General features: G+C 47.2%; 1 long non-coding RNA gene across 5 annotated transcripts; it reads left to right on the top strand.

The window, feature by feature from the left end:
• Positions 1-3441: 3441 nt before the first annotated feature.
• LOC308186061 lies at positions 3442-15918 on the top strand. Of its 5 annotated transcripts, none has more exons than XR_013943884.1 (4): positions 3442-5087; positions 6689-6881; positions 10393-10477; positions 13646-15918. It is a non-coding gene; the product is annotated as an uncharacterized lncRNA (long non-coding RNA). The 5 variants fall into 5 exon arrangements; XR_013943885.1 differs by having other exon boundaries at positions 13643-15918; XR_013943888.1 differs by lacking the exons at positions 10393-10477; positions 13646-15918 and adding an exon at positions 7511-8317 and having other exon boundaries at positions 3443-5087.
• Positions 15919-16315: the final 397 nt, after the last annotated feature.

Genomic DNA, 16315 nt, shown 5'->3' with positions numbered 1-16315 from the left:
GAAAGGCACGGAGCTGTGACAGGGGAGGTTCAGGCTGGGTGTTAGGAAAAGATTCTTCACTGAGAGGGTGGTCGGGCACTGGAACAGGCTCCCCAAGGCACGGTCATGAGACTGAGTCTGCTGGAGTTCAAGAAGCATTTGGACAGCACTCTCAGACATAGGGTCTGGTTGTTGGGTGGTCCTGTGTGGATTCTTGTGGGTCCTTCAAACTCAGGGTATTCTGTGATTCTATGATTACTCTTTAACAAATTTCCAGTATCTGAGACTTCTTCCAGATGAATTTTTACTGTGATTTATATAGCTAGGATCAAGTTGTTTGACATACCTAAGTGCCACGCTCTCCTTCTGTTGAAAGACTTTGACAAATTATTATTTTTTACTACCATGTAAAAATATGCTTGTATTGTACAGGTAGATTTCTTCCTTCCTTCCTTCCTTCCTTCCTTCCTTCCTTCCTTCCTTCCTTCCTTCCTTCCTTCCTTCCTTCCTTCCTTCCTTCCTTCCTTCCTTCCTTCCTTCCTTCCTTCCTTCCGTCCTTCCGTCCTTCCTTCCTTCCTTCCTTCCTTCCTTCCTTCCTTCCTTTCCTTTCCTTTCCTTTCCTTTCCTTTCTTTCTCCCCTTATCTTTTTCTCCCTCTCTCTCTCACTGTCTCTATTCCTTTCTTCCTTTCTTCCTTTCCTTCTATACCTGATTCAGTTAGCAGTGGAAAGACTTACATAACAGTCAACACTGACATACCATTTTTGTGGATGTTTACAGGCTTTCTACCTATTCGTAACTTCTATATTCTCAGGGAATGACATGATGTTGCATCTGTTCCCCTATTACTTGTAAAGTTTCAATTTTACAGAAACACTGCAGTTTATGTCTTTGAGCTGGTTGTAGGGCAATGACTTGCTGTTGTTGGGGAAAACAAAAGAAAATTGCAGATGAGGAGGCAATACTGTAATGGGATAAAATTTGCAGGAGGCATCTCTCTCTCATCTAAAAGATTGTGTTAGTTTAAATATGAGGAATGAGAAGCTGGAATATGCAGTCCCAGACACAGTCCCACCCTGTCCCTGGCACTCAGCTGTGCACCGCTGATGAGGGCACTGCCTGTGCTGGGGTTCACCAGCTCCTTGTTCCCCTTTCCCTGGAAAGCAGAGAGCCCTTGATGCAATGGTGTTTATGGGTACAATGGGGATGTCATGGATCTACGTATGCAGTATTCTTTTAAGCAGTAAAGTGGAAAATGCAAGGGAGAAACAGCTGAAACTGTGGCTAAGACGCAGCAGTGTATATATGGCTCCAAAAGGCAGCGTGCCACGACAGCCTGTGCCAGATCTTGCCTTGCAATGCTGATTGATGCTCTTCTCCGCAGTGCTGACAGCAGCTGAGGCTCCACATACTCAGAGACACAATTTCAGGTGCTGCTGCCAAGATTGCCTTGCATTTGCAGGAAGAAGTCCTCACTTGCACTGCCAACCTCCTGCAGCAACACTTCTGGGAGAAGGGAGCAAAGCTCCTTTTCCTGAGGAACAGAAGCGCCGTTGGCATTGAAGAGCAGAGCTGTCGAAGGCACTACCTTGAGCTCCCAGCGCTGTACTCCCTGCCAATGGCCACAAGGGAGAGAGGCCACTTGGAAGCAAGTCATCCTTTGAGAGCTAAACCTTCTTATTCTACAGCACGCAAGGGCTGTGATGTGGTCTACGGACAGGGCAGCTGGCAGCACTTGCTTTGGCTTAGAAGAGGTATTCCTCAGGCTGGTCTTGAAATTCACCTGGCAGAGAAAAGAGTAACATAACAGTCAACACTGACATAGCATTTCTGTGGGTATTTGCAGGCTTTCTACCTATCCGTAACTTGTACATTCTCAGGGAATGACATGACATTGCATCTGTTCACCTAGTCCTTGTAAAGTTTCAGTTTTACCGAAATGCTGCAGTTTATGTCTTTGAGCTGGTCGTAGAGCAACGATTTGCCGTTGTTGTGGAAAAGAAAAAGAAATTGCAGATGAAGAGGTGTGGTGGTTTTCCTTGGGTGGGCGGCCGAGCTCTACCACAAATGCTCTCTCACTCCCCCTCCTCAAAGAAAAAGGGGGAGAATGTATGATACAAAGGGCTCCAGAGTTGAGATAAGGATGGGGAGATCGCACAGTAATTATCATGATGGGCACAACAGACTCAGCAGAGGGAGATAGTAAGATTTATTGCCTATTACTAAAAAGCTAGAGAAGTGAGAAACAAAGGAAAGAAACCAAAACCGCCTTCCCCCCATCTGCCCACTTCCACCTCCTCCCCCCTGAGCGGTGCAGGGGAACAGGGGAACGGGGGTTATGGTCAGTCTATAGCACTTCTCCGCCACTCCTTCTTGGTTACTCTCATCCCCTGTGCTGTGGGGTCCCTCCCACGGGATGCAGTCCTTGCTGAACCGATCCAGCGTGGGCTTCCCACAGGCAGCAGCTCTTCAAGAACTGCTCCAGATATGGTGGTCCAGACGGACCATGGGGTCCATCCCTCAGGAGCAAACTGCTCCAGCACGGGTCCCCCATGGGCAGCAGCTCCTGCCAGGTCACCTGCTCCTGCATGGGCTCCTCTCCACAGGCTACAGGTCTGGCCCAGAATCTGCTCCGGCAGGGGTCCTCCACAGGCCGCAGCCTCCGTTGGTGCATGTCCACGTGCTCCACCATGGTCTCCTCCATGGGCTGCAGGGTGGAACCCTGCTCCACCGTGGTACTCCATGGGCTGCAGGGGGACAGCCTGCTTCACCATAGTCCGCACCACAGGCCGCAGGGAACTTCTGCACCAGCACCTGGAGCACCTCTCCCCCTCCTTCACGGACCTGGGCGCCTGCAAGACTGTTTCTCAGTCCTCTCACTCTCCACTCACTGTCCAAGCTGCTGTGTGGCAGCAGTTTTTTTTTTTGTTGTTGTTTGTTTTTTTGTGTGTGTGTTATTTTTTTATTCCAGTCTTAAATATGCTCTCACAGAGGCGCAAACATTGCTTATTGGCTCGGCTCTGGTCACCAGCGGGGCCCTTACCTAACATGGGGCAGCTTCTAGATTCTCCTCACAGAAGCCACACCTATGGACCCCTGGTACCAAAACCTTGCCACGTAAACTGACTACAGGAGGCAATACCATAATGGAATAAAATTTGCAGCAGGCAGCTATCTCATCTAAAAGACTGAGTTAGTTCAACTATGAGGAATGGGAAGATGGATTATTCACATTTTCATCGTTGTGTGTTTTTCTTTTTTCTTATTTTGTTTGTTTAGGTTTTTTTTGTTTGTTAGTTTAAAAGAAGTTGGAACAACTTCCTTTAACACTATATGGCCATATGGATTTAACACTATATGGTCCAAAAGTCCACTCTTACTCACAAAATTTATTATCTGCTCGACTAGCTCTTAGCACGAGATATTTTATGTCCCCTGCATCGATGCTTTTGCAGATATAGAGGCATTTATTTTCTGTGTCTTCAGAAATACAAATATGCATATAGGATTACAGGTAAGTAAATAAATGTATACAGGTATGTAAAATAGTGTGTCTGTGTAGAAAACCACTGTGTATATTTACACATAACTGCATTTATTTGTAGATGTACTTACATGTGTCTAGATTTGCACATACTGCACATATCGTAGATAGGTATTTTCACATTTAGCGCTTCCCAGCCCAAATCAGCAAGCCACCAATCAGCGGGCGAGCGCAGGGCACGTGGCTCGAACAGCACGCAGCCAATCAGGGGAGCACTGTGAGATGAGCGCTCCCTCCCCACCACAAAATGTCGGCCATCATGAAATGGTGGCTGTCACAAAATGTTGGCCCCCAGTGTGTTGCACGGGGAGGGACTTTGTGTTTCCATGGACCACTGCATAAGCTAGACACATAGGCCAGTTTGGGCTGCCAGTCACAAGACAAGGCGTAATCGGGAGGAGGCAGGGGGGGTTCTGCCTGCTGGAGGATAAGGCTGGCGGGAGGTTCTTGGAAGCCTGGAGTGGTGCCAGAGTTCACTGGTGGCCTTCTGCAAGAGGTGTCTCAGTAACACACCTGAGCTTCTGGCCAGGCCAAGTTGTCTACAGGTCCCTCCAGGCCATTGGGGTGTTTTTTGACACGTGAGTTTCAAGACGAGCCTGAGGAACGTCTCTTCTAAGGAAAGCCAGCGCTGCCAACTGCCCCGTCTGTGGAGCATGTTGCTGTCCTCGGCTTGCTGCAGAGAGTGCTGAGCCCTCAGAGGATGCTTTGCTTCCAAGCGGTGTTGCTCCTTTGTGGCCGGTGGCCAGGAGGACAGTGCTGGGAGCTCGAGGTAGTGCCTTTGACAGCTCTGCTCTTCAGAGCCAGCTGGGCTTCTGTTCCTTGGTAAAAGGAGCTGCACTCATTTCTCCCAGAAATGTTGCATCAGGAGTTTGGCAGTGCAAGTGAGGACTTTCTCCAGCAAATGCAAGGCAGTCTTGGCAGCAGCAGTTGAACTTGTTTCTGTGAGTATGTGCAGCCTCAGCTGCTGTCAGCACTGCGGAGAAGAGCATCAGCGTTGCAAGGCAACATCTGACACAGGCTGTCATGGCATGCTTCCTTTATGGAGCCATATAGAGTGCTGAGTCTTAGCCACAGATTCAGCTGTTTGCCCCTTGCTTTTTCTACTTTATTGCTTAAAACATTAGTGCACATGTGCAGTATTGTTTCTGTGTCTTACGAATGCAAATATGCATAAACGATAACAGGAAAGAAAATAAATGTATACATGTATATAAAATAGTGTGTCTATGTAGAAAACCACTGTGTATATTTCCATGTAACTGCATTCATTTGTAGATATACGTACACGTGTCCGGACTTACACACACTGCACATGTCGTAGATAGGTATTTTCACATTTAGCGCTTCCTGGCCAGAAGGCAGCGGGCCACCAATCAGCGGGCGAGCGCAGGGCACGTGGCTCGAACAGCAAGCAGCCAATCAGAGAGGCACTGTGAGAAGAGCTCTCCCTCTCCGCCAGAAAATGTCGGCCCCCAGTGTGTTGCACGTGGAGGGATTTCTTGTTCCCATGGCAACTGCATAAGCCAGACACGTAGGCTGGTTTGGGCTGCCAGTCACAAGAGAAGGCGTAATTGGGGGAGGCAGGGTGGTTCTACCTGCTGGAGGGTAACACTGGAAGACCACCCACCTGGTCACACGTGCAGTATTGTTTCTGTCTTTCTAGAAATGCAAATATGCATATACAATTACTGGTAAGCAAATAAATGTATACATGTATGTAAAATATTGTGTCTGTGTAGAAAACCACTGTGTATATTTACACATATCTGCATTTATTTGTAGATATACATACACGTGTCTGGACTTGCACACACTGCACATATCGTAGATAGATATTTTCACATTTAGCGCTTCCCAGCCCAAATCAGCGGGCCACCAATCAGCAAGCACGCGAAGGGCACGTGGCTCGAACAGCACGCAGCCAATCAGAGGAGCACTGTGAGATGAGCGCTCCCTCCCCACCCCAAAATGTCGGCCATCATGAAATGGTGGCTGTCAGAAGATGTCGGCACCCAGTGTGTTGTACGTGGAGGGATTTCTTGTTCCCACTGCATAAGCCAGACACATAGGCCAGTTTGGGCTGCCAGTCACAAGAGAAGGCGTAACTGGGGGAGGCAGGGTGGTTCTACCTGCTGGAGGGTAAGACTGGCGGACCACCCACCTGGTCACACTTGCAGTATTGTTTCTGTATCTTAAGAAATGCAAATATGCATATACGATTACAGGTAAGCAAATAAATGTATACATGTATATAAAATAGGGTGTCTGTGTAGAAAACCACTGTGTATATTTCCACAGAACTGCATTTATTTGTAGATGTACTTACACATGTCTGGACTTGCACATACTGCACATATCGTAGACAGATATTTTCACATTTAGCGCTTCCCAGCCCAAATCAGCGGGCCACCAATCTGTGAGCGAGCGCAGGGCACGTGGCTCGAACAGCACGCAGCCAATCAGGGGAGCACTGTGAGATGAGCGCTCCCTCCCCACCACAAAATGTCGGCCATCATGAAATGGTGGCTGTCACAAGATGTCGGCCCCCATTGTGTTGTACGTGGACGGATTTCTTGTTCCCACTGCATAAGCTAGACACATAGGCCAGTTTGGGCTGCCAGTCACAAGAGAAGGCGAAACTGGGGGAGGCAGGGTGGTTCTACCTGCCGGAGGGTAAGACTGGCGGACCACCCACCTGGTCACACGTGCAGTATTGTTTCTGTCTTTTTAGAAATGCAAATATGCATATACGATTACAGGTAAGAAAATAAATGTATACATGTATATAAAACAGTGTGTCTGTGTAGAATACCACTGTGTATATTTATACAGAACTGCATTTATTTGTAGATACGCATACACATGTACGGACTTGCACATACTGCACATATTGTAGATAGATATTTTCACATTTAGCGCTTCCCAGCCCAAATCAGCAAGCCACCAATCAGAGAATGCATGAAGGGCATGTTGCTCAAACAGTACACAGCCAATCAGAGGAGCACTGTGAGATGAGCGCTCCCTCCGCACCACAAAATGTCGGCCATCATGAAATGGTGGCTGTCACAAAATGTCAGCCCCCAGTGTGTTGCATGGGGAAGGATTTCTTGTTCCCACTGCATAAGCTAGACACATAGGCGGTTTGGGCTGCCAGTCAAAAGAGAAGGCGTAACTGGGAGGAGGCACGGGGGTTCTGCCTGCTGGAGCGTAAGACTGGTGGGAGGTTCTTGGAAGCCTGGGAGCAGTGGCAGAGGCTGTTGTTGGCCTGCTGCACGAGGTGTCTCAGTAACCCACCCACTCTTCTTGCCAAGCCAAGTTGTCTACAGGTCCCTCCAGGCCGTCGGGGTATTTTTTGTAAGGTGAGTTTCAAGATGAGCCTGAGGAATGTCTCTTCTAAGGCAAGCCAATGCTGCCCACTGCCCCATCTGCGGAGCTTGTTGATGTCCTCGGCTTGCTGCAGAATGAGAGTGCTGAGCACTTAGAGGATGCTTTCCATCCAAGCGGCCTCTGTCCCTGGTGGCCAGTTTCAGGCTCACACTGCACGTATCGTAGATAGGTATTTTCACATTTAGTGCTTCCCGGCCAGAAGGCAGCGGGCCACCAATCAGCGGGCGAGCGCAGGGCACGTGGCTCGAACAGCACGCAGCCAGTCAGAGAGGCACTGTGAGATGAGCGCTCCCTCCCCGCCAAAAAATGTCGGCCCCCAGTGTGTTGCACGGGGAGGGATTTCCTGTTCCCATGGCCACTGCATAAGCTAGAGACATAGGCCGGTTTGGGCTACCAGTCACAAGAGAAGGCATAATTGGGAGGAGGCAGGGGGGTTCTGCCTGCTGGAGGGTAAGACTGGTGGGAGGTTCTTGGAAGCCTGGAGTGGTGCCAGAGTTCACTGGTGGCCTGCTGCAAGAGGTGTCTCAGTAACCCACCTGAGCTTCTGGCCGAGCCAAGTCATCTGCAGGTCCCTCCAGGAGGTCGCTGTGGTTTCTGTCAGGTGAGTTTCACGATGATCCTGAGGAACGGCTCTTCTAAGGCAAAGCCAGTGCTGCCATCTGCCCTGTCTGTGGAGCATGTTGCTGTCCTCGGCTTGCTGCAGAATGAGAGTGCTGAGCTCTGAGAGGATGCTTTGCTTCCAAGCGGTGTTGCTCCTTTGTGGCCGGTGGCCAGGAGCATAGTGCTGGGAGCTCGAGGTAGTGCCTTCGACAGCTCTGCTCTTCAGAGCCAGCTGGGCTTCTGTTCCTTGGTAAAAGGAGCTGCACTCATTTCTCCCAGAAATGTTGCATTAGAAGTTTAGCAGTGCAAGTGAGGACTTTTTCCTGCAAATGCAAGGCAATCTTGGCAGCAGCAGTTGAACTTGTTTCTCTGAGTATGTGCAGCCTCGGCTGCTGTCAGCAATGTGGAGAAAAGCATCAGCATTGCAAGACAAGATCCGGCACAGGCTGTCCTGGCAGGCTTCCCTTTTGGAGCCATATAGAGTGCTGAGTCTTAGCCAAAGATTCAGATGTTTTCCCCTTGCTTTTCTGACTTTATTGCTTAAAACAATAGTATACATATGCATTATTTTTTCTGTGTCTTAAGAAATGCAAATATGCATAAACGATAACAGGAAAGAATATAAATGTATACATGTATATAAAATAGTGTGTCTGTGTAGAAAACCACTGTGTATATTTACACATAATTGCATTTATTTGCAGATATACATACATGTGTCCGGACTTGCACACACTGCACGTATCGTAGATAGATATTTTCACATTTAGAGCTTCCCGGCCGAAAGGCAGCGGGCCACGAATCAGCGGGCGAGCACATGCCATGTTCATCATTCCAATGACCAACCAACCTTTTCATGAATAAATTCTTGCCGATAGACAATCTAAACCTCTGTTGGGGCAACTTGATGCCATTGCCTTATCACTTGTCACCTGAGAAATGAGACTGACACACTCAGTAAGAAAAAAGGGTTAATGCTAGGAGAAGGAGTTAGTGTTAGCATTAGTAAGACAAACTGAGAGAAAAGATAGAAAAAAAGTTAGTTTGGGGGAGAAAGAAGAGATTGGAGACCTAAAAGAGGCAGTTGACTGGCTGTGCTCCTTCTCCTCTACCAAGACAGGGACTCCCTCTTGTTAAGCCTTGCGCCTCCATCTTTTGGTCGGGAATAGATTTGACTAGTGCTATGATCATATAAAAAGCTTGTGGGTTGAGACAAAGACAGTTTAATCAGACAAAAAAGGAAGAGAAATATAATGTGTACAAAGCTAGTGATGTACAATGCCCTTGCTCACCACCCACTGACTAATGCCCAGCCCATCCCCAAGCAGCTGTCCTTCTCCTACTACAGCCCGATACGCCATGAAATTGTTCAGCATGACACCACATGGTATGGAACATCCCTTTGGCCAACCTGGGTCAGCTGTCCCAGCTGAGTCCCTTCCCAGCTTCTTGTGCACTCCCAGCCTCCTCGCTAGTAGGGTGCTATAAGAAGCTGAAAAGTCCTTGACTTAGTGTAAGCACTGCTTCGCAACAGCTAAAACTTCAGCATGTTACCAGCATTATTCTCATGCTAAATCCAAAACACAGCACCATACCAGCTACCAGGAGGACAATGAACCCTATCCTAGCTGAAACCAGGACAATACCAACCCCTTATTCCATACCATGTATGTCATGCTCAGGTCCCACACTTTCCAGTACTTTCCAATTAATCACTTTTCATATACGTATATGAAACGTCCACTGAGTTTGTTTAGTCTGTGAATGACTTTGGGCTCCATCTCTCACAACAATCTTTCAGTGCAGAAGAGATGGTGTGTGGTGTTGGATCCTTGCATGCTGAATCTTGTTCTGATTCCATCACACCGCTGTGCTTGTCCAGTTTTATCAAAATTCGTTCATCGTTATCTGTGTGACTGTTAGCGTAATACCATGAATGTGACAGATAGCAATTATAGTAGTGATGACCTATGGTATTATATAGTAATTAACATCATGCAATTCAAATCATGGGCTATTCTCACCCAACATTAAATCCCTTTGAGGAACACATCAGACTTCCCCATCCTTCCACACTACCCAACAAGTGCACCCAGGTCCTTGAGCAAAAGCAGTCCCATGGATGGGCTTGCCTTTGCCTGAGCCAGGAACAGCCCAGACTGTCTGACCCTGAATGCTTTTTATGTGCACTACGGGGACTTTATTCCCTTCTACAGTAAGTAACAGGTTTGATTGGGCAGGTCTGTCTTGGTTGGCAGAACCCCTTGTGTTGACTAACCAGGTGGCCTTTGCCACATGTGTATCCCAATTTTTGAATGTCCCAGCTCCCTCTATGTTCAGTGCGCTCTTTAACAGGCCATTATATGCTCGATTTTCCCAGAGGCTGGTGCATGATAGGGGATGTGATATACCCACTCAATTCTGCGCTCTTTGGCCCAGGTGTCTATGAGGTTGTTTCAGAAATAAGTCCATTGTCTGACTCAATTCTTCACGGGGTGCCATGTTGCCACAGGACTTGTTTTTCAAGTGTTCGGGGCAGTGGCATGGGGCACAGGGTGTGTTTCCAGCCATCTGGTCGTTGCTTCCACCATTGTAAGTACATGGCGCTTGCTGTTGCAGGTTTGAGGGAGCGTGACATAATCAGTCTGCCAGACCTCCCCATAGTTATATTTCAGCCATTGTCCTCCATACCTGAGAGGCTTTAACCGTTCGGCTTGCTTGATTGCAGCATGTGTTTCACAATCCTGAATAACCTGTCCAGTACTGTCCATGGTCTGGACCACTGCTCAACCAAAAGCCCACCTATATGTTTCATCTCTTCCTTGATGGCGTGAGGTGTCATGGACCCACTGATCTATAAATAATTCACCCTTCTCTTACCAGTTCAGATCCACCTCAGCCACTTCAGTCTTAACAGCCGGATCCACCTGCTGGTTGTTTTGGTGTTCTTCAGTGGCCCGATACTTGAGTAAGTGAGCATGTGTGGCGTACTTTTACGACCAGGTTCTATACCAGGGCTGCAATGTCTTACTAAAATACAGGAAGTTTCTTTCTTCCTTCCTTCCTTTCTTCTTTCTAGACTGTGTTAGTTTAACTGTGAGGAATGGGAAGCTGAATTATTCAGATTTACATCTTTTTTTTTTCTTTTGTTTAGTTTCTTTTGTTTTTGTTTGTTAGTTTAAAGGAAGTTGGAGCACACAGCTATAATTTGCGTGCCTAGAGAACCTATGGCCTCTCACCAGCCCAGCAAGTCGGTGTTAAAATGCTCTCTGCACAGTGCAAGGCCGCCCTCTGTTGGTAAACGAGGCGGCAGCAAAACGGAACACATTCTTTTTTTCTTTCTTTCTTTCCTTTCTTTCTTTTTTTTTTCTTTCTTTTCCTTTCTTTCTTTCTTTCTTTCTTTCTTTCTTTCTTTCTTTCTTTCTTTCTTTCTTTCTTTCTTTCTTTCTTTCTTTCTTTCTTTCTTTCTTTCTTTCTTTCTTTCTTTCTTTCTTTCTTTCTTTCTTTCTTTCTTTCTTTCTTTCTTTCTTTCTTTCTTTCTTTCTCTCTTTCTTTCTTTCTTTCTTTCTCTCTTTCTTTCTCTCTTTCTTTCTTTCTCTCTTTCTTTCTTTCTTTCTTTCTTTCTTTCTTTCTTTCTTTCTTTCTTTCTTTCTTTCTTTCTTTCTTTCTTTCTTTCTTTCTTTCTTTCTTTCTTTCTTTCTTTCTTTTTCTTTCTTTCTTTTCTTTCTTTCCTGCCTTCCTTCCTGCCTGCCTGCCTGCCTCCCTCCCTCCCTCCCACCCTGTCTTTCTCCCTTCCCTTCCCTTCCCTTCCCTTCCCTTCCCTTCCCTTCCCTTCCCTTCCCTTCCCTTCCCTTCCCTTCCCTTCCCTTCCCTTCCCTTCCCTTCCCTTCCCTTCCCTTCCCTTCCCTTCCCTTCCCTTCCCTTCCCTTCCCTTCCCTTCCCTTCCCTTCCCTTCCCTTCCCTTCCCTTCCCTTCCCTTCCCTTCCCTTCCCTTCCCTTCCCTTCCCTTCCCTTCCCTTCCCTTCCCTTCCCTTCCCTTCCCTTCCCTTCCCTTCCCTTCCCTTCCCTTCCCTTCCCTTCCCTTCCCTTCCCTTCCCTTCCCTTCCCTTCCCTTCCCTTCCCTTCCCTTCCCTTCCCTTCCCTTCCCTTCCCTTCCCTTCCCTTCCCTTCCCTTCCCTTCCCTTCCCTTCCCTTCCCTTCCCTTCCCTTCCCTTCCCTTCCCTTCCCTTCCCTTCCCTTCCCTTCCCTTCCCTTCCCTTCCCTTCCCTTCCCTTCCCTTCCCTTCCCTTCCCTTCCCTTCCCTTCCCTTCCCTTCCCTTCCCTTCCCTTCCCTTTTCTTCTTTCCATCTTCAATTGTTTCCTTGTTTCCTTCTTTCATTTTTTCCTTCTTCCTACGTTTCTAGAAAGACCTTACACTTCTCACACAAATCCATTATGGTTTCTTGCTACTGTTGTTTTTTGCTATGTTCGTTTTCCAATTGCCAGGCCCTTCTGGGGTCCTGGCTGAACTTCCTTAATTATCATCTCTTTTGACAGTTTTTCGTCTTTGCTGCTGTGTAACCTGAGTCCCTGAAGCAGCCACTGGACTCACGGGTCCTTTCAATGACACGCGGCTGCTCACTCACACTCTGTGCCCCAAAATAACCTGGCCTGAGCTGGGGATATCCACAACACCCCAGTGCTGCGACTGGCCCGTTGGAGCCCCTGCTAGCCTCCATGGAGGCAGACAGATGCTCTGGTTCCCCAAAGGTTGGCCCTGCTCCTGGAGCAATTTGAGGGGACAGAGTCCAAAAGTCCACTCTTTTTCACAAAATTTATTATGTGCTCCACTAGGTCTTAGCATGAAATGTTTTATCTACTCTGCACCGATACTTTTGCAGATATACAGGTATTTAGTTACTTTGTCTTACGAATGCAAATATGCATATACAATTACATGTAAGAAAATACATGCATGCATGTATATAAAATAGCGTGTCTGCGTAGAAAACCACTGTGTATATTTACACATAATTGCATTTATTTGTAGATATACATACACGTGTCCGGACTTGCACACACTGCACGTATCGTAGATAGATATTTTCACATTTAGCGCTTCCCGGCCGAAAGGCAGCGAGCCACGAATCAGCGGGCGAGCACATGACATGTTGCTCGAACAGCACGCAGCCAGTCAGAGAGGCACTGTGAGATGAGTGCTCCCTCATCGCCACAAAATGTCAGCCCCCAGTGTGTTGCACGGGGAGGGAGTTCTTGTTCCCGTGGCCACTGCATAAGCCAGACACATAGGCCGGTTTGGGCTACCAGTCACAAGAGAAGGCATAATTGGGAGGAGGCAGGGGGGTTCTGCCTGCTGGAGGGTAAGACTGGTGGGAGGTTCTTGGAAGCCTGGGAGGGGTGACAGAGGGTGCTGGTGGCCTGCTGCAAGAGGTGTCTCAGTAACCCACCTGAGCTTCTGGCCGAGCCAAGTCGTCTGCAGGTCCCTCCAGGTGGTTGGCGTGGTTTTTGTCATGTGAGTTTCAAGACGATCCTGAGGAACGTCTCTTCTAAGGAAAGCCAGCGCTGCCATCTGCCCTGTCTGTGGAGCATGTTGCTGTCCTTGGCTTGCTGCAGAATGAGAGTGCTGAGCCCTCAGGGGATGCTTGGCTTCCAAGTGGTGTTGCTCCTTTGTGGCCGGTGGCAAGGAGGACAGTGCTGAGAGCTCGAGGTAGTGCCTTCAGTAGCTCTGCTCTTCAGAGCCAGCTGGCCTTCTGTTCCTTGGCAAAAATCAGCTGCACTCATTTCTCCCAGAAATGTTGCATCAGGAGTTTGGCAGTGCAAGTGAGGACTTTTTCCAGCAAATGCAAGGCAATCTTGGCAGCAGCAGTTGAACTTGTTTCTCTGAGTATGTGGAGCCTCGGCTGCTGTCAGCACTGCGGGGAACAGCATCAGCGTTGCAAGGCAAGATCTGGCACAGGCTGTCATGGCGCACTTTCTTTATGGAGCCCTATAGAGTGTTTAGTCTTGGCCACAGATTCAGCTGTTTGCCCCTTGCTTTTTCAACTTTATTGCTTAGCACAGTATTGCATACGGGGAAGCACAGGAAAATGCTCACCTGATTGTTTTAAAGACTGATGTTTGTTTTCATTTCCAGCAGGTGGTGCCACTGAGAGAAGGAGTGTGCTATCCTGGCCCTTCGCTGAGTTACACAGCTCTGCTGCTGCCAGTGCACTTGGGCAGTGGGGATTTAACAGCAGAAGAGCACTCTTTGGCCAGCATCTGATGGCTGTAGGGAAGATGGCGCACTGTGCAAGCAGATCCAGTAGAGAAAGGCTGGTAAGGGAGTATCTGTCCCTCTGGCTTTGTCAGAGAGGCAGCATTCTCAGGAGAGATACCGTGGACCTCAGGAGATGTGTGATTTAGTTGTTTTCCTCCCGGCACATGCTTTTGACAGGCATGGCTTTCAGGTTAGTTGCCAGCACAAAAGTGGAAGGAGCCAATGGTAGGAGAGTTGTCATTTCTTTTGGAAGAAGGCTCCAGGGGAGACAACCCACTGCCAGGAATAAGGAAGTTTCATCTGGTCCTTTGAATGAATCTTTGAGATCTTCCGGAAATTCTTCAAATTACTCCTCAGTACCAGAAGCCTCCATGTTTTTCTGTGTTTCCAGGAAAATCCTCAGGCACGGGCTAACACTGACACATCTCTAAATACTGTCGTTGGGCTAAGAAGGTTCTTTGACAGTTTCCTGCCACTGAGTTTTCCAAAAGTCTGGCTGTGTTATTTTTTTCCCTCATTTGAAGCAATCTTTGCAGTACAGTCATCCCGGGGCAATGAATGGTTTTAAATTAAAAGAGGGGAGATTTAGATTAGAGGCCAGGAGGAAATTCTTCACTCAGAGGTTTGGCCTGAATGACCCCAAAGCACTGAGGATCTCTATTTTTACTGCTGTACTTCAGTGCACAAATGGGGCCTCTCTTAGGTAAATACTAGCAACACTTCCCTCTGGGTGAGGTACTTGATAAGGCAGGGGAACGGTTTTTAATCATGCAGATTTCCATGAATTCTGGCCTCCTAAATTTCAGCAGTGGAGCCAGCTGTGGACTGACATGCTCCTGGCAGAGCCATTCTCCTTGTTAGATCTTACCTCTTGAGCTCAAAATTGTTTTTGTTACTTTGGTTCTTTAGCTTTCAAAAGCTGCAGCTTATGGGTGTATCCTTTGATTACTCAGTTTTGACAAACATATACGAGTTTCATTTTTTCATGCTGCTTTTTGACATATGAAAGCAAACTTTATTACGCTAAATAACAGAGGACCGGGGCACAAAGTGGCTATTTTGGAAATCATCTTGTAATTATAGATTAACTTGAAGGAGAAAAGAAGGCGGTCTCTTTTAGGTGTAGTTAATATAGCCAAGCATATTCTTACATGGTAGTAAAAAATAATAATTTGTCAAAGTCTTTCAACAGAAAGAGAGCGTGGCACTTAGGTATGTCAAACAACTTGATCCTAGCTATATAAATCACAGTAAAAATTCATCTGGAAGAAGTCTCAGATACTGGAAATTTGTTAAAGAGTAATCATAGAATCACAGAATACCCTGAGTTTGAAGGACCCACAAGAATCCACACAGGACCACCCAACAACCAGACCCTATGTCTGAGAGTGCTGTCCAAATGCTTCTTGAACTCCAGCAGACTCAGTCTCATGACCGTGCCTTGGGGAGCCTGTTCCAGTGCTCGACCACCCTCTCAGTGAAGAATCTTTTCCTAACACCCAGCCTGAACCTCCCCTGTCACAGCTCCGTGCCTTTCCCTCGGGTCCTGTCGCTGTCCCCAGAGAGCAGAGATCAGCGCCTGCCCCACTGCTCCCCCTTGGGTGGATACCGGAGGCTACGATGCGATCTCCCCTCAGCCTACTCTGCTCTAGGCTGAACAAACCAAGTGACTTTAACCGCTCCTCATACATCTTGCCCTCTACACCCTTCACCATCTGCATAGCCATCCTTTGGACACTCTCTAATAGGTTTGAGTCCTTCTTATATTGTGGTGCCCAAACCCACACATGATACTCAAGTGGAGTCTGCACCAGCACTGATTAGGGCGGCACAATCCCTTCCCGCAACATTCTGATTGTGAATTCTGATGGTGAATCTGGGTGGCAACATTGCCAGTTGTCTGCTTGCATTACCATAAAATCCCACAGCAGGAATTTATTTGGTGAATTTATAAGGAGTAAATATTATTGAATAAAGTAAATATATCTTTACATATAGGTAAGCTTGCAATTCCGTATGTCAACTATGGGAAAGTCTTCAGAAAAGGCAGGTAACAAGGCTATGTAATTACACTACTTACTTTCTGTGGTAACTTTTTATGTATTTATTTATTTAGAATTCTTTTCACCCTGTCATTAAAAGAATATTGACTAGTTGTGCTCTTCAGCCATTGGTGCTTTCTTTCCTTGATAAAGATCACCTTATAACCACAAGTTCTGGTTGTAAACAAGGATTCCGTTGTCTCAGCCCTAGGCACTCATTTAACCACTTAGCACAGTGGGTTCTGGCTTAGGACTGTGGTCAGTAGTGTAGAAGGCAGTGATAAAATAAATAGTGTTACTATTAATATGGGATATTGATAAACCTCCTTAAAATATTCTCTTTACCTGTCTGTCTACATTTTATCTCAAGTCATTTCCCAGCCCTGTAAAGTAAAAGGAACCGTTTTCCTGACACTGTCACTAGATAGCTAGTTACTAGGGAATCAGATCGTGGGAAGCTCAGAAACTAAAAAGGCACCATTCTTTATTTCTTAGTTTGGTCTTCATT

The sequence above is a fragment of the Anser brachyrhynchus genome (genome assembly GCF_964034855.1).
Source record: "Anser brachyrhynchus genome assembly, chromosome: Z".
Lineage (NCBI taxonomy): Eukaryota > Metazoa > Chordata > Aves > Anseriformes > Anatidae > Anser > Anser brachyrhynchus.
The sequence above is the reverse complement of the archived record's forward strand: the minus strand, read 5'-3'. Positions and strand labels throughout refer to the sequence as shown.